This window comes from Podarcis tiliguerta (assembly GCF_965153285.1).
Source record: "Podarcis tiliguerta genome assembly, chromosome: 6".
NCBI classification, from domain to species: Eukaryota; Metazoa; Chordata; class Lepidosauria; order Squamata; family Lacertidae; genus Podarcis; species Podarcis tiliguerta.
The window spans coordinates 37,688,025-37,701,092 of NC_139539.1; the positions used below are offsets into that span (position 1 = coordinate 37,688,025).

The following is a 13,068-nucleotide window of genomic DNA, read 5'->3' on the forward strand; positions in this document are numbered from 1 at the left end:
ATTTTGGAGGGGGCAGAATGCAGCCTTTCCTCAAAATAAAAATGTCAAGGAATCATGTTTCATAGGAAATAAAGGAGGCAACCCTACACTCACAAACAAGTGAGGGCTATTGAACTGAATGGGGCTTATTTCTGATGTATAGGATAGCAACTCAGCAAGGAGTATAGCTCACCAGATCATAAGTGGTTTTAGAACCATTAACTTGTAATCACCTGCTCAAATGCAGCTTACGTTGGTAGCAACTAAAAGTTTTTACTGCGGACTGATAATTTAGTGGTTGTGTGTGATAGCTTGAGGACATCGTTTTAAAGCTTTATTGAAGCAAGTCCTGTCTTGACTGCATCTCATAACTGATTCATGCATCCCATGTTGGAGTTATTTTTTTCAACCAGGTTGGTTTTTTAAAAAGAAACATTTGAAAGTGCTGGCTGTAAGAGTGACAGATGAGTGGGTTCACCACATAGCCAAATCATTGTCATGCCTTGGGGAAATAGGGCAAGAGCCACAGAGATGTCGGGCTAAGCATACAAAGCACTTATTTGAGAGGTTGCATATGCTCCTGCTGGGTGTGTACATCTGCATGCGGCAGAGGCTTACTCCTTGATCCCATAGCTCAGCAATGGGGAACCTCCATCCCACTGGCCTAATTAGACCCACCAGACTAATTGGCCCATAAGATCGTTTTGGCCAAGGCATGTCCACCTGCCCCACAATTTACATTAGATGTGAGGCACTGATGTTTCCTGGGCTGAAAGGAGATTTCTAGGCACTGTCGATCAGTAGCTTGCAAAAATCCATGCACAGTGCTTTGCAACTAAGTAGCCCACACTACTGGTTTTCTGTTGTTGGTATGGGTAGCCTGCGAGAAAATGGTGCCTGTCTTCTCCAGGAACAACTTCCATTCTTCAGACTGCACACTATAGTGCTCTGCCAGGAACATTTGCAGCTGCTTCATATGGGGGTGGGGGACAAATGCAGTGTGGCCCACAGCAATGTTCCTTGCCACAAATGATGAACTAAGCACTGGTGGCACTTCTCCCATGCTTATGCTGCCAATCTCAAACAGTAGGAGACTGTAGAGTACTATAGATGTTTTCTGTGGGGAAAGAGCACCACATAAGGCAGCAACAGAGAATCGGTGGTCCTCCAGATGGCATTGGATGCCAATCAGTTCCAGCCAACATAAAGCTCTTATGGTTTTGGACGCGGCCTGCCTGGATGGCAGACTGAGGCAGCTGCCTCAGGCAGCAGAATCCAAGGGGTGCCACCATGGGTGTCCCTGCCACCACCAGAGAAGTGGCTGCAGCAATGGTTTCCAGGTTCCATGGTGATATTGTGAGAGCCCCATGAAATCTCATGAGATCCTTGGGGAGTCCAGAAGTCGCTGCCACAGCCTCATGACCCTGGTAAATGAAGCTTTGGCGGTGGCGGCACATCTCCATTTTGCATCAGGAGCCAAAATGGGATGGTCTACCCCTGCTTTGGGACAAAGTATCCTTTCTCCCATGCAAATGTCATCTTTCTGACACTGCTCTAGGTGCCACTGCCCTCAGAGGTGAGACAGGTGGTAACCTGAAAAAGGGCCTATCTCTTTTTGCTGTGGCACTGTTTACAGAACTCACTCCCCAAGGAGATTTGCTTGGCATTTTCCTTGCAGCCTTTAAGGCATGAGATAAAAACATCCTTGTTCTCCCAGACCTTTTAGGTGTTCTTTGACATTTTTAGTTTTTATTTTAGGCTGCAATACCATGCACACCTACTTGTGAAGGAGTAAAGTCTCATTGAACTTGGTGGGCAGAGAATTGTACTGTTAAAACACTTTCTGCTTTCTCTCAACTCTGTTGTCTTAAGTCTTTTTTTACAGTGTATTTCTTAGTTAGAACCCTCTAGGTGGGATTCATCCAACCATTCCCATCAGCAAAAGCCCTGTGCTAGGACTTCCACCTGCCCTGGCATCATCCGATGAAGGATGGTTTAAAAAAAGCACAAACCTCTACACTGTACTATTTTGCCACTGAGAAAATGCAATGTTTTCCCCAGCTTAAATATCAGTTGTAAAAGGTGGTACTGTTTGGAATATCAGCACCTACTGGACAGTACCTGTAACATCTTCTCGAGCATGCTCAGCTTTATGAAAGCATTAAAAAGATTTGGTTTTTAAATTATTTAAAGGGTGAGTGTTACACACACACACACACACACACACACACACACACACACTGCCTAAGCATGTGGAGAGGGTTTGTGCTCATGTAGCCCATTTTAAATAAAAACAGTGCTCCCCTGTCTTCTGACATGGAAAGAACAGTAGAACTATTCTGAGTAAAAAAAAAAGTGTGTCAACCAATACTAATGTCAGCTGCTCTACCAATGTGCAGCATAGACCTGGGTGCAAGCAGCATTGGAGCAAGGAGACATTATTCTCTTGTTCTGGCATGGAGGCTGCCATGACAGACCCTGTACTACAGCCTTTTTATAACTATAATAAATAACAGGACTGTTGGGATTCATACTGAATGTTTGCTGGACTTGCTCTAGTCTTTAAATCTCCCTCTAATTGAGCCCAAAGCTTCTGGCTAAGCAGATAATTTGTGATGACTCAATGCCAGGAATTTTGAGAGAGCCAGTGTGATGTAGTGGATAGAATGGTATGTTTGAACCAGAAGTACCCAAGTTTACTTCCCTGGTCACTCATAAAGCTGAGTCAATCCACCATCTCAGTCTATTCTACCTCACAAGGTTGTTGTGAGGATCAGCAGAATAACCCCCAGGGATGCTTCTCCGAGCTGCTTGGCAGAAGGCTGAGATAAAAATTATGATGATGATTAACAAAGCATACTTCACCATTCATTATTTTATTTCTAATTCAATTTCTAAACTGCCCTTCATCAATTATGATCCCAGAGCAATTTACAGCACAGGCATCAATTCATTAAAACAATGAATTCTTAACTAACAATTTTAAAACAGCTTAAAACAAACCATATGATCAGTGCAGAGGACAACCCTCATCAATTTACTGCTGGACTTGTAAAAGAAATTTTCACCAAAGGCCTGGGTGAAGAGTAGGAAGAGAGGAGAAATTTGATTCAGTATGCACTTATAGTTGGATCTATCAAATTTCCAAAACAGTATGTGAACTGAAACACAAGTGTTCTTGAAAATTTGCAGTTATCCAGATTTTGTGATGCAGTCCTCCTACCAAGGGATGTGTACAAAAATGCATACTACATATTAGGGGAAAGACTGCATTAACAATGAAGATATTGGTGAAAATAACATACAAAAATGCATATGGGGAAACTGCATGAAAAATGTGTTTATTGGGGGGAAATTTACACTAAAACACTGATAGATTGTCTGGAGGATTTGCTGTTTAAAAAAATGCAAATTGCTGCAAAATGTGGATAACTGAATTTAAGACCGGGGAAAATGAGAAACCGAGAGAACTGAAATTGACAGAATATTCCATCCCTAATGTGGAGCTCCGTCTTTAACTGGCACCAAAAATGTCAAGGGAAGCCTTACATTAAAGCAATCAGATGAGGGAGTTAGCAGAGCATGGATTACAGAGTCTTGGTAGTCCAGGTCCCAAAACAACCATAGCTGGCAAACTAGTCATAGCTGGAAATAGCTACTTCGGTCTGCAGAAACATGCTGGATCCATGAGCCCCATCCACTGCAGGCTATCTACCCAATTCCTCAACACAAGAACCACCAACCCACAACCCCTCCATCTTGTTGAGTTTCAACTTTAGTTTATCATCCAGCCCGATGAACATAGCCATTATTGTATCAGAACTTAGTGTCAGCTTTAAGATTTGACACAAAAGCCAAAATGATGAAGGCGCTCCTCTTCAGCCCAAATCCTGGGACATACATATATATGGAACTATGTCAGACAAAGGCTGGAGACAAGGAAATAGAACCCCCTTCATAGCTTGGCTTGGACAAGAAGAACACAGTAGGCAGGATCTGAACACCAAGGATATGATTCAGCCCCTTTGGGCAAACATTGTTCAGACAGCATGACATCTGGTACTGAATTCTTCTTCAATAATAATAATAATAATAATAATAATAATAATAATAATAATATACTGCCCTATACCCGGAGGTCTCATGGCAGTTCACAGAATACATGAATGCATAGAAGAGGAAGCAGGGTCTTAACTTCTAGCTCCTCCTCTCAGCCTTCATGTGATCTTATGCACAAAATCTACACAAGTGCAAGTGGTACACACAAAGCATCTCTCTGCACACTGCGTGCATGTGTCATTTGATCACATTGTGTACAAAAGGACCACTGAATACATGGAGGTCCCTTCAGTAGAAGCACCAGGCAGCAGATGCTGCGAAGTGGGGGACAGCAGTAAAGTCTTAAGAGAGGGTGGAGCTTTGTATGCCACACAACTTGACTTGCATCCCCTAAGCCAGCCTACTATCCTCAGGTGCACTGTCCTATCACCAGAGGTGAGGTAAGACACAGCTGCCAGCCTGTTGGCTTCTGTACATGGAAGGAGTGGGTAACTACAGTGGTACCTCTGGTTATGTACTTAATTCGTTCCGGAAGTCCATTCTTAACCTGAAACTGTTCTTAACCTGAAGCACCACTTTAGCTAATGGGGCCTCCTCCTGCTGCTGCTGCTGCTGCTGTGCTGCCACTGCGCAATTTCTGTTCTCATCCTGAAGCAAAGTTCTTAACCCGAGGTACTATTTCTGGGTTAGCGGAGTCTGTAACCTGAAGCGTATGTAACCCGAGATACCACTGTATACCCAATATGGAATCAGCTTCCACAATTATGGTGCAGGAAAACTGTAGTGTGAAAACTTCAGATCGCATCATGTTTTGTTGTATGGTTCCCCCTCCCCACAGCAATATGTGTAATTTGGATGTGCTTTTCATTGGGGTAATGGTGCAAGACTGGGGGCTGACCTCTCTTGCACACTCTTGCACATGCACAGTCCTACACAGATTCAAGGCATTCCTGCAGCTGTTCTGTTCCAACCGATTGCTCACTCAGTGAAGGAAAAGATACAGCACAAATTTCCTAGGCAGGTACAGTGGTACCTCGGGTTAGAGATGCTTCAGATTACAGATGCTTCAGGTTACAGACTCCGCTACCCCAGAAATAGTACCTCGGGTTAAGAACTTTGTTTCAGGATGAGAACAGAAATCTCGCAGTGGCGGTGCAGTGGCAGCGGAAGGCCCAAGAACGAATTAAGTTCTTAACCCGAGGTGCCACTGTAGTTCCAGTGATGATTTGCCTTGCGTATGTTACATTTCTTCCCATTTCCAACCAAAAAGATCACTGAAGAGTCATCTGCAATCAAAATGTCTTTTGGGGTATACCAGCAGATTCCTCACTGCCCACTCCCAATTCCCATGTTCAGAGATTGTTAGTGAATATATTTAGATCCTGCCTTTCTTTTAAAAGAATAAGAATCCCCTCTTCCTAGATAATTACTTACTTACTTAGATTATTTATAACCTGCCTGCTGCACAAGCCACTGGGCCCTTTAAGACAAAGTCAACTAAGATAAAAACAATACATAAAACTCCATAAAATAACACAGCCCTTAAAATATTCCATACAGCAACTCAACAATAATTCGCTACATTGCGATTTATTAATAGCAGCAGTAACAACTAATTGAGTTGTCTCCTCCTCCAAACGTCCTCTGAAAAAGGTGGGTCTTAACCACCCTAAAGCTATCAACTTTACAGTTAAGAAAGGGGGCCTCAGGAGGGTGGGAGTTCTTGGTGGGAGAGGGGCCACCACTGAAAAGGCTTGCAGCACTTGTCATAGTACTAGACCAATCACTACCTACATTTCCTGTATAGAAAGATGGATTTCTAGCAATATTTTGAAGGAAACGGACAAACGTCTGTAGTTAAAATGTGTTAGCTTTCTTCTGCGGCACTCCTGTGCCCACTTTATTAGGGAGGGAGGCTTACTTCTGAGTAAGCATGCATCACCTTGCCCTGTTCATTTCTCTGCTTCCCCTGCCTAGAAATCTGGTGGGAAAATACTATTTCCCCGTGTTATATTGCACCTACCCGCCGCACCTTTGCACTCCCAGGTGTGTCTGTGTTTCCTGATTTCCGCACAGGAATTTCCTGAATTGATACACATCGAATATGACACGCTGTCATAGCTTAGCTTGACACTCGCCTATACGGAAACCCTGAACCCTACATTCCATAATCGCAAAACTCTCTCCCGAGAGACTTTCAGCATAATGTGCAACAGGCCGGAAGGAAGAGCTAGGACCACCCTTTTTTTTCCTTTTTATTTGAAGGCTGCGATCCTGCGGTCACTTACTTGGGAGCCCGCCTCCCGGGGGCACTTGCTGCAAACCTTTTGGTGGTATGGGTGGGGGGACAAGGAGAAGAGTGAAGGAGAGAGGGAGGTCCCCATCCCCTCCCTCCATCCCCAGGATGATGTCCCACCTGTGGCAACGCACCTGTGCGCTTGTTTTTACCTGGCCCAGCTCGCGCGGCTCTGGGATTGAGCCCCCTGAGCCCACTTCCCCTTCTTCAGGCTGCCTTGCCGTCCCCTCTTTCGCCCGCTAGCCTCGGACGCAAGAGCCGGTGCCAACCACCCCGATTCTTCCTCTTGAGCTCTGAATTCTGTTGCTTTTCCGCTGGAGTTTGGCTTTCTGCTCCCTCCCCCGCCCCTCCACTCCCTTCCCTTAGGAGCCAGCGAGGACCCCCACCCACCCCCTTGACAGGTAGCATCCTTGCTGTGGATGAATGGGGGGGGGGCGACAACCCCGGCTGCGGATCTATTCCAAAACATATACCTGCTTCCACACACGCCCACCCCCCAAAAAATCATCCCCGTTCCTTCCCGATCCAGCCAAAATCTCCCCCCTCCCTCCGACGGATTCCTTGATTTTGCTTTGCTCTGACGTTGCCGAGGAGACAGGAAGAGGGAGAGAGAAGCGGGCGTGGGGGGAGTTCCAAAGACTGCAGCAAATTGGGGCAGGCCTGGGATCTGTGGGCGCTGGCCGGGGAAGGGTTAATCCCCGGTGCCTGTATGTTAATGAGCTCCATGGTAATGCAAGGAGGCCGGCTTTCGCGGGCAGGCTGCTGGTGATGGAGAGAGGAGGGAGGGAGGGAGAAGGAGCGCCGTGCCAGTCTAGCTCCTGTGGTACTGGCAGAAAGCGAGCGAGAGCGAAGCGCGCGGAGTGAGCGAGCGTGAGGGAGAGAGAGAGGGTGGGCGGGAGCGAGAGGGAAACGCCGAGCCACATCCATGAAGGAAATGACAGCGTGAGGCAGGCGAGGCAAGGCAGCCCTAGCCAGCCAGCCAGCCAGCCAGCCAGCCGCCGCCAAGGGGAAGCCTGCCGGGGCTCGCTGATGCCAGCCCGGAGTCCGAACGGATCCCTGAGGTGGCCAAGCCCCGCCAGCCAGACGAGCGGGAAGCAGCCTCGGGCACCGCATCTCGGGCACAACAAGCGGGCGAGGCGCGCGCCGGGCTGCTGCCGCGGAATGACTGACTGACTGACTGACTGACTGACGCGCGGACTGAGTGCCGGAGGGGCGGCAGGCAGCGGCTCCGTCAGGCAGGAGGAGCCGCCGCGCGACTTTCGGAATACAGATCCATGCCAGGCTCGCCGGGGGTTTCATGAAGCCGGGCTGTGTGTGGATTACCTCGCCGTAATTCCGAGGAGGGAGAGGGCGACGGGGAGCGCCCGGGGAGCGGCGAGGCGAAAGAGTCCTTCTGGAGCCTGGGTAAGTCCGCGAAGGCTGCCCACCGCGGAGCCCGCGCCTTGCCCGCCAGCACCTGGTTCCCGCCCCGCTCGGCTCGCTCTGGAGCGCAGCAGGGCAGTCTGCTTTCCTTATCGATTCTCGCCGGGTTTATGTTAAATATGATGGTGGTGGTGGCTCACCAGCCACTTTCCCGCCGTCGCGGCGGAGGGGGGGGGGGAGAAGTGTCGCCTCTCTTGACAGCGCGATCCTAGTCGCCGTGCCCGCTCCCCGTGGACTTCCGCGGGACTCGCTCCCAGGTTGGAAGCGGGGTGTTGCTGCATGTAGAGGATTGCAAGCCGTCCAGGCGCTTCTCCCTTGGCGGGAAGGGTGGCTCGGGGGTTTGCCTTTCTAGCCGTGAGGACGCAAGACAGGTGCGTCTCTGGAGCCCACTCCCCTCGGGCCGTCGATGGCGGCAGGAGGTCGCTCCCCAGATCTCTGGGATCGCTGCTTCCAAACGGGCTCGATCTCTTCGGGATTCTGCTGCTCCTTCCGGAAGCCCGCTCCGCGTTTGGCGGAGGCAAGTGCGCTGGAAGAAGCAAACAGGTTCACCCTCCCGAAGAAAAGTTCCCACCGAGAGAGACTTGGAAGTGGTTTCGATTTCCCTTTGGAAACGTCTCTCCCAGTGTCCCAGCAGCTTGGGGGGGGGGGCGGTTGGTATGACTTTGTACCCATGGTTCAAACCCTGCAGAGATGGTGATCTCCCCCCCCCCCCCAAACCCAAAGTTGCTTGCTTAATAGAATATCCCACCGCTGAAGCTTTTCTGTCTGTTGCATTCCTCCTTATAATGCGGGTACCAGCCTCTCTGGGACCCTCTTTTGCAGTGTGGCTCGCTACAAAACTTCGTGTTTCTAGAGACTGTGGGTTGTTAAGTGCTGTCACAATAACTCCCAGTTAGATGATGAAGTCCACGGAACCACAGTGAACAGAGAAGGAGTTTGCATGGTAAGGAAAGTGATAGGATCTGCTTTGGTTTGGGAATTCTGCAGGTGAGGAGGGAATAATAAGGGATACATCCAATTAGTAGACCATTGAAACCAATGGACTAAAGTTATGCCCAATCATTTCAACACGTCTACTCTGAGTATGGTCAGCATTGGAACTTACCCTGTGAATGCCCCCCCCCCCTTGTGTTTACAAGCGTTCTCCCAGGATTTGTGTAACTTGTCAGTAAAATGGGTCACTTTAGCAGCTCTGACTGATTGTGGGTTATGAGCTCTCATTGACTGGGCTGCCTCATTGATTACATCGTTCCACCAAGTTAAGTCAATGACCTACTTTTTTCTATGGTCAGGAGACTGATATAACTATTCAGCAAAGACCAAACGCCATTCAAATCCTGCAACGTCAATACCTTCAACACTTCATTTCCTTGGTATCCCCCTTGGCCAGCTCCTCCCTCCCTCCATGAACCTGCAGACTTTTTATAACACAGTGTTTTGGTATCATTCTGTTAAAACTGAATGAAAACAACCTGTGTAGACTTGGGAAGTAATATACAGTTGAAAGTTTCGTGCAGTGTGGGTCTTGAAATGGAACATAGTAGCAAAAAAGTGATTCCTTCCTCCTATGGACCCACTGCAAGAAGATGAAGGCAACCCCTATTTATTCGCCATTCCCTGAATCACTATTTTCAGTGTATTTATTTGTTGAGTCACCCCATCCCAGCACAACTTAAAAGAGGTTTGTGCTGTGGAAAGAGGTAACAGATTCTGTTTCAGAATCTGAACAAATTCCAGAAATGTAATAGACACTTCCTTTCTCTCTTGACACACACACCCCTCATCCCTGATCTAACCCTGCCTGATACTTCTCTTTAACCCTGTAATCTTCTGAACTCCTCAGCTGAAGAATATGAATTTCCTAGAATACAAAATTTAAACAAACAAATCCAGCAGTTCCAATCACTCTGATGGTACAGAATAAATGTTTCCCTGCCTTTGGCTCTCTCTGTTTGGCAAAATTACATTTAACACAGGACAAATTGGCTTGCAGTGCAGCAAAATGGAAATGGCATTTGGAATGGGTTTTGTGGTGGAGACACAGGGACCACAGGGTTTTTCAAAGGTGTCTCCTGTAATCTGAAACCCCCTGTGCTGAAAGGAGCAATGAAGAACTTTCTGCTTGGTTGCAAGGTTTCTTGAAGGCTTCAAAAGTTTTTTTTTGCTGCTTTCAGGCTATAGGCATCCCTCATGTTCCATTGCAGTGTTTTGGGACTTGCACTGAGAAAGTTGCAAACAACTCTAGGGAAGTCATTTGGATGCCAACATGCAAAACTCCACAAAGCCATGGTGCAAGTAATTTGCATGTTTAGCCAAAACTCCCTGTAGTATTCTGGTGCACCAAGGAAAGTTATTCATGTGAGTGATCCCCCCCCCCCGCCCCGCAACCCAGAACTTCATAACTGCAGGTACACATGACTGTCTGTTTCTGCCCACTTTCACAACTGTTCCCAAAGAGAACTATCTCCTCAGTAGCATCCAAAAGGCTGTCATCCTCCACTGGCAAAAATAAAGTATTACTCTGCTGTTTCCACTCACACTTTAACTCTTGTCCTGGATCAATGTGTGCTAAAAGTTCACTCTTTTTGCAAACACCATTTTGCCAGTCTACCTGCCCATCTAATTCTAAGCAACTGAACTAGTAGGGATGTGTCCTCCTGCTTTCTCTCTTCTGATATTTCCATTCAGTCCCTGGAACATTTTATTCCTTTGCCTGTCAGGCATCCATAAAAGAATAATGGTAGCAGCAGTAATAATAATAATAATAATAATAATAATAATAATAATAATAATAATAATAATAATAGCTCCCCGCCTCTCTCCCAACCTGAGCCAGTGGGTGCTCTTGAGACAGGCCCTTTCCCCCATTTCCAAACACTCTTGATTATTCAGCTAATCTTTATTTCATGGGCACGTTACAAGAAACACACAAACAGAGGGAGAGAGAGAGTGGAAGGCGGTGACATGTTTAAAATACACAAGAAAGGCGCTGGCAGGAATATAATCGTCCTTATTCTGCTGATATGAAATATTTATGGCTCTAAGTTGCGGCGAGGTTCTCTCCCCCTTCCCCCTTCCTCTTTGCAAACCTTTCAGCACCACCCCTCCCCTTTCTGCCTCGGTAAAAATCATATTTAAACAATTCAGCACGGGGCCCTTCATTCTTACGCTTTACCCCCTCACCCAGCTGTCTCTTCGTGTAGCTGCGCACAGCTGTCTACACGCGTAGCCGGGGGGTACAATGTACTTCTGTCCATCACTACAAATGGGAAAACCAGGAATTGCTAGCCAAGCTACTAACCAAATCATAAAGAGACCCACGCATTGTGTTACAGTCTGTTAACTAGAAATAATTCACAACCATCCATTTAGCCAGGCCTGGGAAGGAGGGGGAAGCCTACAAAAGAAGCCCCCCCACACACCCTCATTTCCCTCTCCTTCCTTCATCCCAGGTGCCTGTATTTGATAGCCAAAGCCTGCTTACCCCCTTGGGCATTCTGTTATTAATTCATTAGATCTGATCTTATTTTATTTTATTTTATTTTATTTTGCTCCCTCCTGGTATTCTCCCTCCCCACCCCCACCCCTTCTCCCAATTCAAACAGTGGTGAATGGACAAAACTCCCTCAAGGGAAACATTTTTTCACTTAGTTACAAAGATTTCATGGCTAATTAGAGTAAATGTGGTTTTAAGAGTGTTAATCTCTTAACCAGCTTGGCTGGCAGGCCAGGGCGCTTACAAAAGGAAGAGAAGGATGAATAGAGGAAGAGGGGGCTGCTTCTCAGAGTTCCACCATTATTGATGACAGTGTCCATCCTATCCAATAAGAGCCCTGTAGATGGTCAAGTTAGGCCCACCGCTCCTCTCAGTGAGGGATCCCTTCATAGAACAGGGCACTGTCTTGATGTGGTTTGTATTCCCAGCCCTCCCCTACATGACCCCAAATTAGTGCCTGTGAAACTTAAAGCCTCAGAGGCTGAGGCAAAGGAAAGAAAGTTCTTTGTCCTTTGAAAAGAGATTTCTGGAAAGCTTCGATGATAATAACATCAGAACAGAAAGAGGATCAAGGCAGTGTATTCTACTTGGCAGGTACAGGCTGCTGCCTAACGTGTTTTATGGGCAAGTTCATCCAATGCAGCTAAAAAAATAAACTGTAAGATGTTTCCCCAAGCTCCACCAGCCCCATGGTTAGGGATGATGGGAACTGGAGTTTGGCAATGTCTGGAAGGGACCACAGGTTACACCCCCCTGTGCTATATATAGCCTATGAAGTGTGATGAGAGGGAGGGTGCTGACGTATGATCCAAAGACTTCTTCTCTGCCAAACATTTTGCAGGGAAGTTTTCTGAAACAGTTGAACCCTCCCCAGTCTCTTCAATGGAGGCCCTTCACCCTCTTGTCTCCCAGAGATGGATCTGAGGACACATAGACAAATAAGGAGAGTTGTTTGTGTGCAGAATCATTCCGTCTCTGCCCAGCGTATCAGTTTTGCTCCAAGGTCAAATGTATGTTAATGATGGGGAGGTGAGGCAAGTGCTTCCAATTTTTCTTCTTTCTGTCATCGTTTTCAGATCCAGAAGTGTTAAGGAGGGAAGGGGGGGAGGAAAGAAGGAAGAAAAAGAAAAAAGAAATCTCCCTGTCAAACCACTTTGGCATGAGCAGGAGTTAGTTGTGGGGTGGGATTTGTTTATTTATTTATTTATTTAAAATAAGGTTCCTTCTCTAAAGCAGATGGCTCCTGCCAGACCTGCAATCCATCTTCTCCTTGATACCATTTTGACATAAGACCCAACGCTGCACTAATAAACTCCAGGGCGCCGCAAGCCAAGGACTCCTGAGCTTGGCAAAAAAAACCAGAGCCACTGATTAAGAATGCTCTGGATTTTCTGTTGAGCTTCTTGTTTATTTAAATGCGCCTGCCTTTTCCTTTTCTCTGTGCTCAAGACATCCCAAAGTTTTCTCCAGTGACTTTCATCTTTTCGATTTTCACATGAATGGTTTGTGAAACCTGCAGTGCCACTTTTCCCCACTAGAGGGGGGCTCCTGCAGATAAAGGTTGATATACTGGAAAGGAGCTTTTGTATAGAGCAGTGGGTGGGTGGTAGTGGTGCCGGGAGCGGGACACTCTGCTATGATCATGCCACTGTTCAGAATCTGCTAAAAACCACCCAGTCTTTTTCTTCTGTATATCATATGGTAAAGCAAGGCATGCCTGTGCAGTTGTGTGCTTAAAATGTGATATACATCTGGCCTGCGAAGTCCTAGCTGTGAATGGCAGTAGCAGTATGGGGGGGGGGAGCAAGAGCAGTTG

At 47.1% G+C, this 13,068-nt stretch overlaps 1 protein-coding gene across 2 annotated transcripts in view; it reads left to right on the forward strand.

Annotated features, from left to right (window-relative positions):
- The first annotated feature begins 7,144 nt into the window (after window positions 1-7,144).
- Window positions 7,145-13,068, forward strand: part of PLXNA2 (plexin A2) — a 386,922-nt gene continuing 380,998 nt past the window's right edge. For both annotated transcript variants that reach the window (XM_083444223.1, XM_083444224.1), the window contains exon 1: window positions 7,145-7,738. The gene's annotated coding sequence lies outside the window, so the exon portion shown is untranslated. The remainder of the gene's footprint in view (window positions 7,739-13,068) is intronic.